The following is a 14971-nucleotide window of genomic DNA, read 5'->3' as shown; positions in this document are numbered from 1 at the left end:
AAAATCGCATTTACAAAATAGACCAGTTAGAAAGTAGTTGTGGAAAGATTTCCTTTAAAGAGCCAGTCTCTGTAGCATATTCGACATGTGTGCCTGAGTGTGGAGTAGTGCACTGAGCAGCAGGCTAGGAATCTGCAGACCGGGGTGTGGGTTTAGAGCCCTGGATGTAGAGTCAGAAGACTTGAGCCCAGCTCCAGTTTCGCACCTGCTAGCTGTGTGACCTCAGGCAGAATTTGAATGTTCTTTGTCTTACTGGTAAAGACAACATTTTTTGTTGTTGTTGTTATTTTAAACTAACAGAGATAGTAGATTCTGCTTTACCCCTCTCACCCAATTATTTTTACATATCAGAAGACAGTGTGAATGGCAGTGTTTCAACAATTGTGAGGTGCTATGTGAATATAAGATTAAAAATTATAAAAATTGTTTATGCCCAACTTTATAACAAGATAGGTATTACATAACGCAGTTGTATTAGTGAAGACTCGTTTGCAGATGGGAGAAACCCAGTTGGGATTTGATTGCCAAGAAGGGAATGTTTTGAAGTTTATAAGGACAGCTCATGTGACTTCAGGAATGGTGGTGCTGTGGGGTGGGTGACGGGGGGGGGGGCTTTGAATGTCTGCACCTCTACTCTTTTCTTTGCTTCTGCCTGATGTCTTTCTTTTCTTTGGCTTCAACTTGCTTCCTCTACTTAATAAGGAACATTTTGATATTACGAAGGTTGTAAGAGGTGCATGTGACAACATCCTATAGGTTGAGAAGGTTAGAAGGCAGAGCTGGAGAAGTAGATGCTATAGAATTACCTTGATTTTGGTGAAGAGCGTGGATTTCAAATTTATGAAAGCCAATGTCAGTTAATACTAGCCTTCACATTAAAAAAAAATGATAAAACCCAAATGTCCTGAAACAGTCTAATATCCTAGGGTCTTTAATTTTTAAAAGTAGACACTTTACATTATTATCTTTTTCTTCAATAAATTCACACTATAAAGTGTTAAGAGAAAGGGATAGGCACACCTAATTTAAAGAAATGAAAGATTAAAAAAAATTCACCCAAAATAAAAAGATAGTTATAATTTTTCAAAAGAAATCTTCATTTACAAAATTTCACAATGTAATTCTTCAAAAAGGAATTGTGCTCTGAAATATGTGTTAATTTAAAAACCTATTTTTATATGACTTCAGGAACATATGTACCAATATTATGAAGTGTCCTTGCTAGATGTATATATTTAGCTTCTTTTCAATCCAAACAAATATGCTAATTGCTTTTAACAAAAAAAGTCTTAACTAGAACCATTACTGAATGTTTTTTCTACATATGTATTAGTTAATCACAAGTCACTTTAGTTATCTGTAAAATTTTACCCGGAAATAAATTCTTGCAACCTCAATTCCCTTAGCAGGAAGCAGAAGCAAGTTTTCAGACATGTTCATATGTTGAATGAATGGAATCTCTCAGCCCTGAGATGATGTTGAAATGCAAGAGATGGAGACACTGGTAGGTAAGTCCCCTGCCTACCAAAAGGGAAACATCTTGAAACATCTTGAAAGTAGAGACCATTCTCTTTCCTGGGAGGCTGGTGTTTCCCCCTTCTCCATACAGTTTACCAGATATCTGAAAATATTAATAACATTGGTGGAATTGTGCTTTATTGTATATATGCCTTAGCTGTTTGTGCATATTCTTATGTATTTAGGTCTCTTCGATAAGAATCTCTAATAGAATATATGGACATAACTAAGGCTTCTAAAGTGCGTTCAAGGGTACTTCTTGAAATTATCTGATAATGTCCCTGTCCCTGTGATTTGTTTAAAAGACAGTGTCAGGGACTCCTGGTTTAAAATGGTATTGACTCAGGGGAAAGTCTTCCAGCCTTGAACGAAATACCCACGGCAGCAAAGACATAGTGTGTCCCATTTCTGTCTGGAAGGACGTAGTGGGTGTAGACAAGGGGAGAGGGGACAGGAGTTGTGCATAGCAGGCTGGTTGCAGCTTGATAAGGAGATTTCAAATGCACCCAGGTATAGGTAGAGTGAGTCCAGAGGCAATGATGATGCTGTGTCTGCTGGAAAATCCAGGTGTGGATTTATTTCCCTTCTTGGAAGATGAGGGAGAGGAGGAAGAGGAGAGACATGAAATTCACCAGGTGCAGTGAGGGGGGAAGAGAATACCACATGTGAAGCCTTTGAGATGAGAGGATGCCTAGAATTTTGAGGAGTTGAGAGCTCATCATGTCTGAACCAGAGCTCAAGGCAGAGTGTCAAGAAATACGGATTAAAGGGAAAGTAAAGACACAGTAACAGAATTCAGATCTACATACTGGAGGATGTTGTCAAATGTCAAATCAGCGATTTAAAGAACTACCCTGAGGAAGGTTCCCAGAATCTAGAGGAAAAGATAAAAAATACTGACCCAGCATGGGAAGTGATAACAATTCAACCTCTGATTCCTATCCCTGTAGGAAGATCGAAGCAACAACCAAAGACTTAATTTAACAAGTGTTTCCTAAACACACAGATCAAGAGGGTTCACTGCATTCTAAGAAACACTAATAGCAACAATTTTTATATAAGCATATAGGAAACATATCTTATGAGCATTTAGGCAAAAAGAAGCAAGTTACCTTTGCAAGAATAAAAATTCCTCTGGCCTTAGGCTTTATCTGCAACACTCAACATCAGAAGGCAATTAAACAGCATATAATAGTTTTCGGGGGAAAATGCTGGAGCACCTTGTACCCAGCTAAGTCCATTGTCTTTCAAGGTAATTACTTATGCTTTCAGATTTGTAAGGCACTATGGACCATTCTGTCCCTTCGTTAAAAAATGCTTTAAGACTTCTGCTGCCCCAAAGAGCAGTCAAACTCAGTAACGAAAAACTCAGTAATGAGGAAATTATGACACAGGATTTGTAAGACTGACCTTACTCACTTTGGACCAAACGCAGATATTCGATTGGCCCACATGTGGTCTGGTCAGTTCTGCGTCTGGGGGTTGCGGGGGTGGGTGGTGGTGAAGCATGGTCTGTAGAGCCTCCCTGAGCTGTTCCCCCCGAGGCTGCTCTCATTTCCCAGAAAATGTCTGTCTTGCGCCACATGCTATACCCCATGTATCAGAAGGAACGTTTGATGACCGCTTAAACTGACTCGGTTCTAGTATGTGTTAATATTGGCTTAATTATTTACCTGGTTGAGATACTAAGTGCTCCCCCTTTCCCAAAACGAGTGATGGATAATGTGGCATAGTGATCATTTTCATTTCCAAGAGCCTCGCATATTCTCTGCATCTGTAAGACTCTGACTTGTGGCACTTGTAATTGGGTGAAATTAGTAAACCATATGTTAGCAGCCATTGAGTTTAAAATTAAGCTTCACTTGATCTCTTCCACCTGGGACTTGGGAATGCCCCCCTGTTACCTATGGTTGGAATCATTATTTTCATTACGGACCATGCTGATGTTTAGAAATGTAGCTTATCTGTTTTTCTATTTCTTAAAGAAAATCTCAGAATCAGATAAATGATTTATCATTTCCTTTTGATCTACGAAGTCAGTGACTCACTTTAGTGAGATGTATTTTTAAAGGCACATTAAAGAAAAACTAAGAACTATAACATTTCTAGGTACTAGTTCCTCCAGAAATGAGTGGCTTAAACAATAGCCATTTTCCTGTGCTCCCAGGTTCTATGGGTCAGGAATTGGGACAGGATGGGGTGAGGAGGGTTTGTCTTTCCTTGGTGAGGTCTGGAACCTCAGGTGGCAAGGCTCAAACTGGGGATGACTTCACAGTTGGGGCTGGAAGCACCTGGAAGCTCTTTCACTCCCCTGTCTAGTGCCTGGGCTCTGATGACTTAATATCAGCCCTACAGAGCAGCACTATGTTACCGCCTGGCCCAGACTCAAGGAAAGGGGATGTGGATCCCACTTCTAGCATCAATATTTTGTGGCCATACTTTTAAGAAACTGCCTAATAATAAATGGCCAACACTGGTTTTCTTTCACTCATAGCTTTGGGGATGGTGTAATGGGCTGAATTGTCTCCCCTTCAAATTCACACGTGGATGTCCTAACCCTCAGCAGATGTGACCTTATATGGAAATAAGATCTTTGCAGATGTAATTAGTTAAATTAGGATGAGAACATACCGAAGTGGGGTGGGACAGATGTCCTTTTTTTTTTTTTTAATTTTATTTATTAATTTTGAGAGAGAGAGAGAAGAGAGCGTAAGTGTGCACACAAGTGGGAGAAGGGAAGAGAGAAGGAGAGATCCAAGCAGGCTATGCGCCATCAGCACAGAGCCTGATGCGGGGCTCGAACTCATGAACTGTAAGATCATCACCTGAGCCAAGATCAAGAATTGGACGCTTAACTGACTGTGTCACCCAGGCGCTCTTGAAATATGACTGATGTCCTTTTAAGAAAGGGAAGTTTGGATGCAGATCTGCACACAAGAAGAACACCATGTGGACATAACGGGTATCTGCGTGTGATGCTTCCAAAGCCAAGGGATGCCGCAGACTGCCCGGGAACCAGCAGAAGCTGGGAGGGAGGCGTGGGATTGATTCTCCCTCACAGCCCTCAGAGGGGACCAGCCTTACCAACAGCTGGATTCTGGATTTCTGGCCTTTAAAACTGTGAGACCATACATTTCTGTGGTGTAAGCCACCCCTTGTGTTGGATTTTGTGATAGGAGCCCTAGGAAACTAATACAGATGGTTTTAATGTCTTTTCAATATTTTTCATATTTTTGACAAGGAACATATGCTTCTTTAAAAGTGAGGAAAAATAGGTTTATTTAATATAATAATTTCAATTTCTGTGTTCCATAAAACATGGAAATAGACCAAAATCTAACTAAGGTTGTGTGTAGGTAATGTGACTATAGGTAACTTTTTTTTTTCATTCCTTCTTCATCTCTATATTTAAAATGTTTTCTACACCGTCTATGCATGACTTTTATCATGGTGGGAATCGAGACTGTAGGAAGCAGCCATTGAATGTAGCAAGAGGAGGGGCCTCAGGGAGTTTGCCCTGGGTCCTGCTCTGCTACTTAGTGACTCGGAGCCTGTTTCCCAGTCTGGACGTGGGGCACGTGGTGCCCCTCAGTGTTGCTGTGAGAAGTAAATGAACGAATATATGCGAACCCCCCCAACCTGGTGTCTGATGTCTGTGGCGACTAGGTAGCATTCTGTGTCCACTCTCTGAGACGTGTTTGACAGCCTCCAGGACTGTGACTGTGGAGGGCTGGTGGGAGACTGAAGTTCTTAAAGAGCTCACACATGTCTTTTCACTGATTATTGGTGGCAGACTGAGGGCTTATAAAGCTAGGGAGCCCAGAGGCGGCTTTACTGTGAAGTAAGGGCAGCTGGATCTAAGGGCCTGTCACTTACCCAGGTCCCTCCTAAGGCTTTGGAAAGGATTAAGGTCAAAAATGGATTCACGTGGTGGTGCGGTTTATAAAATTTGCAAAAATATACATTAACTATAATCAGTTAAGACTCCTGTCTCTCTCTACTCTGATCTCTTGTGTTCCCCTCACCTACCACCGTTGGAGTGGCCATGGGGATTTGGGGATTGGGCTAAAGGAAAGTTGACTTATGGATATTTTTTCCTTGGGTTCTGTGAGATTTACTTACGTGGTTTGCAGTCACTTCCCTGAATAGGTAAGCTATTAATAGCTGTCCTGGAGTAGGAAGAGCCTCCAGAGATATTCCCACTGACTACTGTGCCTTTTTCACTCAGCTTTCAACACCCCCAAGAACACATTTAAGAATATTTTTCTACAGAGCCTACCACTGAAAGTATGTAGGTAGTGGAGGAGAAACGAGATTTGAGATATATGAAGCCAGAAGGTAGTATGTGGAAAAATTTCCCAAATTTTACAGCTCATGTATGAAACTTGATAGAGATTTCTCCAAATTTGATAGAGTCTTAAAAATTTATATTAACAATGAGTTGAGAAGTTGAAATTTATTCTAAGTTATTAATATTGAAGAACCCCAAATTTTAATTAAGCGAACCCCTCCCCCCCCAGAATTAACTTTTATTCTCACTACGGAAAATAATACAAAATATTTATAGGAAGAAGTGATTAAAATAGGTATGTAGCCAAAAATCGTAGGAAAAGGAGCATTGCTGAAATACATCAGGAGGTTGTTAATAAAAATACTACATAATTTTGGGGGGCAGATTTTACTAGTTTTTAGATACACCACAGCTTCATTCAATTTATAATTTAATGTCACTCCATTAGGCCTACAATTTGTGATTTTTGTTTCTCATTCTATGTAAATATTTGTGTTCATTCACTTTTTTTTTTTTAAGTTTTTATTTATTTTTGAGAGAGAGAAGGAGGGAGAGAGAGGGGCAGAGAGAGGGAGACAGAGGGTCCTAAGTGGGCTCTGTGCTGACAGTAGGAAGCCCAATGTGGGGCTTGAGCCCAAGAACCCAAGATCATGACCTGAGCTGGAGTCAGACACTCAACCGACTGAGCCAGCCAGGTGCCCCTGTGTTCAGTCTTAAATTTATATTTGGGAGTTTGCATTCTTTTTCTCACAGGGGGCTTCCAAAATTGTGTAAGTGGCAGGCCCCTCAAAACCTGGGCCTGACTTCAAAGAACCTGTTTCCAGATCAGTTCTTGTTCCTCTGCAACATTGTTATTTGAACCTGATGCTAATGTTTAAGACTCCCGCTTCTCTGTTTTTCCACTTCCTACAGAGGAACCCAGAATCAAAGTATTTACCCATCGTTTCCTTTTGATCTAAGAGGTTTCAGTGGCTCTGTCTAGTAAGAGTTTCAGGATGTATGCTGTTTACCTCGTCAGAGCAAAACCGTGACTCAGAGTGTGAGAAAATGGCTCTCCGCTTCCTAGGAAGTTTTCAATATAAAAACATGCTGTGCTTTTGAATGAAAAGTAAAATTAAAAGCCAATGGATGGAAATTTCTTGTAAGAAGATATAAAAAACCCCCAACCCTTCCTATTCTTAAAAATAAGAATTGTTTTTGTCAAAGGATCTGAGACCTGAATAACGTTTTTTGAAGTGAATTTGGCAGACTGTGTAAAAGCCCATGCACCTATGATCTTTCCTTGGGGAAGTCCCTCAGCTGTTCTCCTTCCATACCCACGGTGCTTGGGTATCTTACAGCTAAAGACAGAGGAATAATGGTCTTGAGTAACAAAATTACCTTTGCATACATGTGGTTTTAACTTAAAGCCAGAAGGTTCTTTCTTTTATCTCTTGTCAGAAGTTTTACCCATCTTGATGGGAACTACTCTGTGGTTTTAAAAATATTTCAATTCCATGAACTATAATGGGTGTATTATAGGAAGGACATAAAATCAGTATCCAGCCTAGAATATTTGTCCCTTATCCCCCATGCAAGAATGGGGAAAAGGGATGTGTCTTCAGAATATGGTGAATCTATGTTCAGATGCTACTTTTATCTCTCATTAACCATGTGACCTTTGGAAAGTTACTTCGTTTCCCCATTTGTACAAACATGGATATTAATATTCATCCCACAAAGTTGTTGTGAGGATTAACTGAGATGGCAGGAGATAAATCCCCCAGATCCCCATCTAGTTCTAGCACCTAGTACAAAGAAGGAGCTCAGTAAATGTTTGACGTAAAAGAAAGATAATGCCTTCATTATCCTCCCAAGGGGTTTGGGATCTAGAGTGTATTAGGAAAGGAGGATTAAAATGAAAGGGTTAAGTCATGGAACGTTTGAAGTTGATGGTATTGAAGGAAGTGGTGGAAAGATGAATGATTGTAGTTTGGAGAAATTCGACTTCAGAGAAAGTTTTGTGTGAAGCTGAGATGTAAGGAGGTAAATTGTGTGTGGGGAACCACTGTCCTATTTTCCTGGTTGAATTAAAGAGTGTGCATTCATGTGTTGCTTCTTTCATTAAAGCATGTGAGGATGATTTTTAGAACTGGGGAATGCAAAGAAGAAACGTGATCCATTTTTGCCCTCAAATAAGTTACAGTGTACTAGGCAGAGAGAAACATGAAAACATAAGGACATTAAGATTTGGGGTACAGAAGAGGAAGGGTCAGTTTTACACTGGAGTGGAGATGGGCTCTGTGAGGGCTTCATGGAAGAGAGAAGGTGTCCACACAGCAGTGGAGTTGGGAGAGTGTGGACTGTGTAGACGGTCCAGGTAGAGGAATTGGAATCAACAGAGCCACAGGTGTGGCTTTGCACGTGTGTGGGAGCTGGACGCCGGGCAAGAGCAGGTGGTACAGGATGCCCCTGCAGCAGTGGGCCGGGAAAATAGGCAGAGGCAGATGATGGAGGGTCTAGCCTGCCATGCTTCCAGGGCAGGGCTATGAGGGGTTCCATCCAGGAGTAATGGTGGCTATGGAAGGGATGCCATGATCAAATTGACATCCTCTGAGACCTGAATAACGTTTTATAAATTGCATGGGGAAGACAGTTGAGGCAAGGGTAAAAAAGAAAATTTTTTTTTTTTACTGCTTATTTATTTTTGAGAGACAGAGCATAAACAGAGGAGGGGCAGAGAGAGACGGAGACACAGAATCCGAAGCAGGCTCCAGGCTCTGAGCTGTCAACACAGAGCCCGAGGCGGGGCTTGAACTCAGGAACTGCAGTATCATGATCTGAGCCGAAGGTGGACACTTAACCCAACTGAGCCACCCAGGCTTCCCTGACATTTTTTAAGCTTGGGAATTTGATGTGAGTTGGGACCAGTAGATTGGGGTTTAAATTTTGCCTTTCTATTTTCTAACTCTTTAATCCCAGGAATGGCTGGAAATTTAGAAAAATTGCTGTCTCTGCTATGGGAATGGATAGTCTCACAAATCAGACTTGAAATCTGATTTAAACAACTTAAACTGACTTAAAAACTTATGTAGCAAGAGGAATCTTACACATGCAAATGAACACCTGTGAAAATTCTTGGGCAAGAAATGCTAGATTTAGCAACTCCAGTTTAGCAGTTTGAGAGGGGATCTCTTCTGGGACTAAATGGCCAATTTTAAAGATTGTTTTACTGCTTGGGTCTGCTTTAATGTTTGAATAGACAATTCCTATCTCTAAAGCAGTTCTTGAACTTTCTTTATAAATTAGAGATCCTGAAAGGAATGTAGTTAGATAGTGTGCATTTCAGTGTACTCTGAGCCCTGGGGATGTTTGCTGTCTTTCCAAGCTTCAGTTTAGACCTCTAAGCTTTGCCATATAAATTTTTCATAGGAACTAGGTGTATGCAACTCCAGTGTCACATCTCCTACAAATTTGCCAGAAACGAAGCCACAGTTTTTCTCATTTCCAATCCCAATGAAGACCTTATCACTTTTTGCTATAGAGTCATAGATAAAAATAATTGAGGTCATGAATCCAATGACCAGATGGCTTCCCTATCACCCTACAGTGAGTGTCTCCCCCAACCCATGTTTCTGGTTCCTTAAGATTTTAATGTAGTTTTCTTAATATTTGTTTGGGCCATATTTATATCTTTGGAAACTGGTCAATTTCTGTGTATGTTTAAATGCCTCCTTTTACTTGACAGTATATTTAACATGCCAAAAGCATCTTCCAAGGTACGATCACATTGTATCCTTTTAATAAGTTTATTCGGGATCAGAGACACCAGTCCATGTTGAGAGCTTTTCACTAGGTCGTGCATAAGCAACGTTGAAGAAACATACCCAGTATTACAGTGGAACAGGCTCTTAACAGATGAACCCTTTCACAAACTGCAACTATCAACTCTAGATAAACTACAAAAACAACTACCTAAGGGGTTTTGAGAGTGAACAAAAGCAGACAGAGGGGAGTTGAAACCTGGGGGAAGGTGAGTTTCCTGGTATTCAGCTTTGGCCGGAGGACGGGTCATAGTTGCAAAGGTTGTGTGGGTGGCTAAAATTCCAATGGAAAGCCTGTCAGATTTCTGGCCCGAAAAACCAGATGATGGAGCCCAACCATGAGAGAGTGAGGGATCACTCAGAGAAGAAGTGACCTGTGTTTGAACTCTGTCCAAGTCTCTAGCTGACCCACATCCCACACAAGGCAGACTCAAAGCAGCTTGCAGCTGAGGTTTGGAGTAGTGACCTGACATTTAACTGCTACCTGCCCCAGGTGAGGCAGAGTTTGAGTTGGAGTCTCACCAAGTCAATTGCCTGTTAAAAAGAAATATCACAGTGGGATAAATACTACAAAATTCAGTCTTGACAGTATTAACATTCATGATGTCCAGGATACAATCCAAAACTATTCAAAATATGAAGAAGCAGAAAAATGTGACCTAATTTCAAGAGAGAGGACAATCAGGAAGTTTAAAGCAGCTGTTATAATTATGCTCCGTGGGATTTAAAAAATGCTTCTAATAAATGAGAAGACAGGAAATCTCAAGAGAAATTGAAAATGTTAGAAATGAAAATATAACATTTAATAAAAAATACAAAGACAAAAAGGTTGAAAAAGAAATGGTTGGAAAAGGACATATCACACACACACACACACACACACACACACACACACCCACACACACCATAAGAAAATTGAAGTGGCTTATATTACTATCAGATAAAATAGACTTCCAAACAAAGAGTATTACCAGAAATAAATAGGAACATTACATAATGAATGAAAACCCCTATTAGGATGATAAAACAATCATAAATGTGTATGCATCTCAAACAGACTCTAAATAAAAGAAACAAAAATTGATGGAATAGTATCATAACCATAGTGGGAAGTTTTAACATCTCTTGCAGAGCAATTGCTGTGATAACTAGACAAAGTGTCAGTAAAGACACAGATGATCTGAACACTTTCAATCATCTTGACCTAATTGATTTTTAAAATCAATTGTTTTTATTTAGACATTATTTTTTTTTAGAGCAGTTTAAGGTTCACAGCAAAATTGAGGGAAAGGGCCAGAGATTTCCTCATATCCTTTGCCCCCCCCCCCCCGCCCACACAGCCTCCCCCATTATCAATATCCCCAAATGGTATATTTGTTACAATTGATAAACATATGTTGACACATCATCACCCAAAGTCCATAGTTTACATTATGGTTCACTCTTGCCGTTGTACATTCTATGAATTTGGACAAATGTATATTTGGACATGTATCCATAATTAGGTATCAAACAGAGTATTTTTACTGCTCTAGAAATTCTCTGTGCTTTGTGTATTCGTCGTTCCCAACTCCAACTCCCAATCCCTGGCAACCACTCATCCTTTTATGCTCTCCATAGTTGTCTCTTTTCCAGAAGGTTATATAGATGGAATCATGCAGTTTGTAGTCCTTTTAGATTGGCTTCTTTCACTTAGCAATATGCATGTAGAGTTCTTCCATTTCAGTTTTACTGAAACTGAAAAATGGATTTCCTGAAAAAATGCTCCCTGGTATGTGTGTATGTATTTATTTTATTTTTATTTATTTTATTTTGTAATAATTTATTGTCACATTAGCTAATATATAGTGTATACAGTGAAGTCCTGGTTTCAGGAGTAGATTCCTGTGGTTCATCACTTACATACAACACCTAGTTCTCATCCGAAAAAGTGCCCTCCTCAATGCCCATCTCCCATTTTCCCCGCCCCCCCACCCCACCCCCATCAACCCTCAGTTTGTTTTCTCTTCAGTTCTCTTCAGCAAACCCTCAGTTTGCTTCTCTTCCCTTTTGTTCATCTGTTAAGTTTCTCAAATTCCACATATGAGTGAAATCGTATATTTGTCTTTATCTGACTGACTTATTTCACTTAGCATAATACCCTCCAGTTCCATCCACATAGTTGCAAATGGCAAGATTTCATTCTTTTTGATCACTGAGTAGTATTCCATTGTATATATATATACCACATCTTCTTTATCCATTCATCAGTCAATGGCCATTTGGGCTTTTCCCATACTTTGGCTATTGTCAATAGTGTGGCTGTAAACATTGGGGTGCATGTGCCCCTTCGAATCAGCACTCCTGTATCCTTGGGATAAATGCCTAGTAGTGCAATTGCTGGGTCTTAGGGTAGTTCTATCTTTAATTTTTGGAGGAACCTCCATACTGTTTTCCAGAGTGGCTGCAACAGTTTGTTTGCCACCAGCAGTGCAAAAGGATTCTTCTTTCTCCGCATCCTTGCCAACATCTGCTGTTGCATGAAATGTTAACGTTAGCCATTCTGACAGGTGTGAGGTGGTATCTCATTGTGGTTTTGGTTTGTATTTCCCTGATGATGAGTGATGTTGAGCATCTTTTCATGTGTCTGTGATCCATCTGGATGTCTTCTTTGGAAAAGCGTCTACTCATGTCTTCTGCCTATTTCTTCACTGGATTATTTGTTTTTTGGGTGTTGAGTTTGATAAGTTCATTATAGATTTTGGATGCTAATCCTTTATCTGATATGTCATTTGCGAATATCTTTTCCTTTCTGTCAGTTGCCTTTTAGTTTTGTTGATTGTTTCCTTTGCTGTGCAGCTTTTTATTTTGGTGAGGTTCCAATAGTTCATTTTTGCTTTTGTTTCCCTTGCCTCTGAAGATGTGTCAAGTAAGAAGCTGCTGTGGCCAAGGTCAAGGAGGTTGTTGCCTGTTTTCTCTTCTAGGATTTTGATGGCTTCCTGTCTTACGTTTAGGTCTTTCATCCATTTTGAATTTATTTTTGTGTATGGTGTAAGGTTCATTCTTCTGCATGTCACTATCCAGTTTTCCTAACACCATTTGCTGAAGAGACCGTCTTTATTCCATTGGATACTCTTTCCTGCTTTGTCAAAGATTAGTTGGCCATATGTTTGTGGGTCCATTTCTGGATTCTCAGTTCTATTCCATTGATCTATGTGTCTGTTCTTGTACAAATACCATACTGTCTTGATGATTACAGCTTTGTAATACAACTTGAAGTCCGGAATTGTGATGCCTGCAGCTTTTTCTTTTTCAGGATTGCTTTGGCTATTTGGGGTCTTTTCTGGTTCCAGGGTATATTTAGTTTTACAAGAAACCACCAAGCTGTTTTCCAAAGAGACATCCATTTTGCATGCCTATGAGCACTGAATGAGAGTTCCTGTTTCTCCACATCCTCCTCACATCTGGTGTTGTCAGTGTTCAAGATTTTGGCCATTCGAATAGGAGTGACATGGTATCTCAATGTTGTTTAATTTACATTTCCCTAATGTGGAGCATCTTTTCATGTTTATTTGCCATCTGTATTTCTTCTTTGGTGGTGTCTTTTCAGATTTTTGGCCTATATTTTAAGGTCAGTTTCTAGGTTCACTTTTTTGCATGTGGATGTCCAGTTGTTCTAGCACCATTTGTTGAAAAGACTATCTTTGTTCATTGTGTTGCCTTTGCTTTTTTGTTAAAGATCAGTTGACTATATATATGGGTCTATTTCTGGGTACTCTGTTCTCTTCTATTAATCCGTGTGTCTGTTCTTTCACTAATACTACACTATTTTGATTACTGTAGCTTTATAGTAAGAATAGAAGTCAAGTCAATACCATTCCTCCAATTTCTTCTTCAGTATTGTGTTGGTTATTCTAGGTCTTTTGCCTCCCCATGGAAACTCTACTTTGCTGATATCCACAAAATAACTTGCTGGGATTGCATTGACTCTATAGATCAAGTTGGGAAGAATTGACATCTTGACATTATTGAGTCCTCCTATCCATCAATATGGAATGTCTCTCTAATTAGTTAGTTCTTCTTTGATTTTGTTCATCAGACTTTGTAGTTTTACTCATTACTTTGTTATGTTTATACTAAGTATTTTTTCTTCTTTTTGAATTTAAATTCAAGTTAGTTAACATAGAGTGTAGTCTTGGCTTCAGGAGTAGAGATCAATGATTCATCTCTTACATATGACACCCAGTGATCATCCCAGAAAGTGCCATCATTAATGTCCATCACCCATTTAACCCATACCGCCACACTTCTCCTCCAGCAACTCTCGGTTTGTTCTCTGTATTTAAGAGTCTCTTAGGGTTTGTCTCCTTTTCTGTTTTTATTCTTATTTTTCCTTCCCTTCCCCTATGTTCATCTGTTGTGTTTCTCAAATACTAGTATTTCAGTTTTAGGAGTGTTAATATAAACAGTATTGTGTTTTTTATTTTAAATTCCACTTATTAATTATTGATGTATGGGAAAGTGATTAGCTTTTGTATATTAACCTTGTATCCTTCAACCTTGCTATAATTCTTCATTAGTTCCAGGAGTTTTTGGTTGGTTCTTTTGGATTTTCTACATAGATGATCATGTTGTCTGTGAACAAAAACAGTTTTATTTCTTCCTTCCCAATCTGAAACCTTTAACTTCCTTTTCTTGTCTTATTGCATTATCTAAGACTTCCAGTATGATGTTGAGAAATTATGGTTAGAAGGGATGCCCTTGCCTGGTACTTAATCTTAGTGGGAAAGCTTCTAGTTTTTCATCATTAAGTGTAATATTAGCTATAGTTTTTTTTGATAAATATTCTTTATCAAGTTGAGGAATTTCCCTTTATTTCTGATTTACTGAGGGTTTTTTTTATCATGAATGAGCATAATTGATTTTTATAGAATCTAAAACACAACAACTGAAGAATACATTTTTTTTTCAGGAACACATGGTACATTCACAAAGATAAAGCTTATGCTATGCTATAAAACAAGCCTCAATAAATTTAAAAGGATTGCAGCCACATGGAATGTATTTCCACAGGCCAAAGAAGAAACTGTAGAGAGGTTAGAAGATATTTTCTCCTAAATGATCATGAAAGTACAACATATCAGAATTTGTAGGATGCAGCTAAAGCAATGCTTACATGGAAATGTGTAGTTTTAAGTCCTTATTCCAGGAGAAAAGTCGACTTTCATCATTTAAGTTCTTACCTTAGGAAGCTCTGGAAAGAAGAGCAAAGTGACCAAACAAATTAGAGGGAAAGATTAGAGCAGAAATCAGTTAAATAGAACATATTAACCAACAGAGGAAATTAACAAAACTGGAGCCTTGTTGGTTGAAAAGTTCA

This window comes from Lynx rufus, unplaced genomic scaffold (assembly GCF_022079265.1).
Source record: "Lynx rufus isolate CCGP_SWC_20201006 ecotype Redwood Valley unplaced genomic scaffold, mLynRuf1.p SCAF_6, whole genome shotgun sequence".
NCBI lineage: Eukaryota > Metazoa > Chordata > Mammalia > Carnivora > Felidae > Lynx > Lynx rufus.
This window is presented reverse-complemented; position numbering follows the sequence as displayed.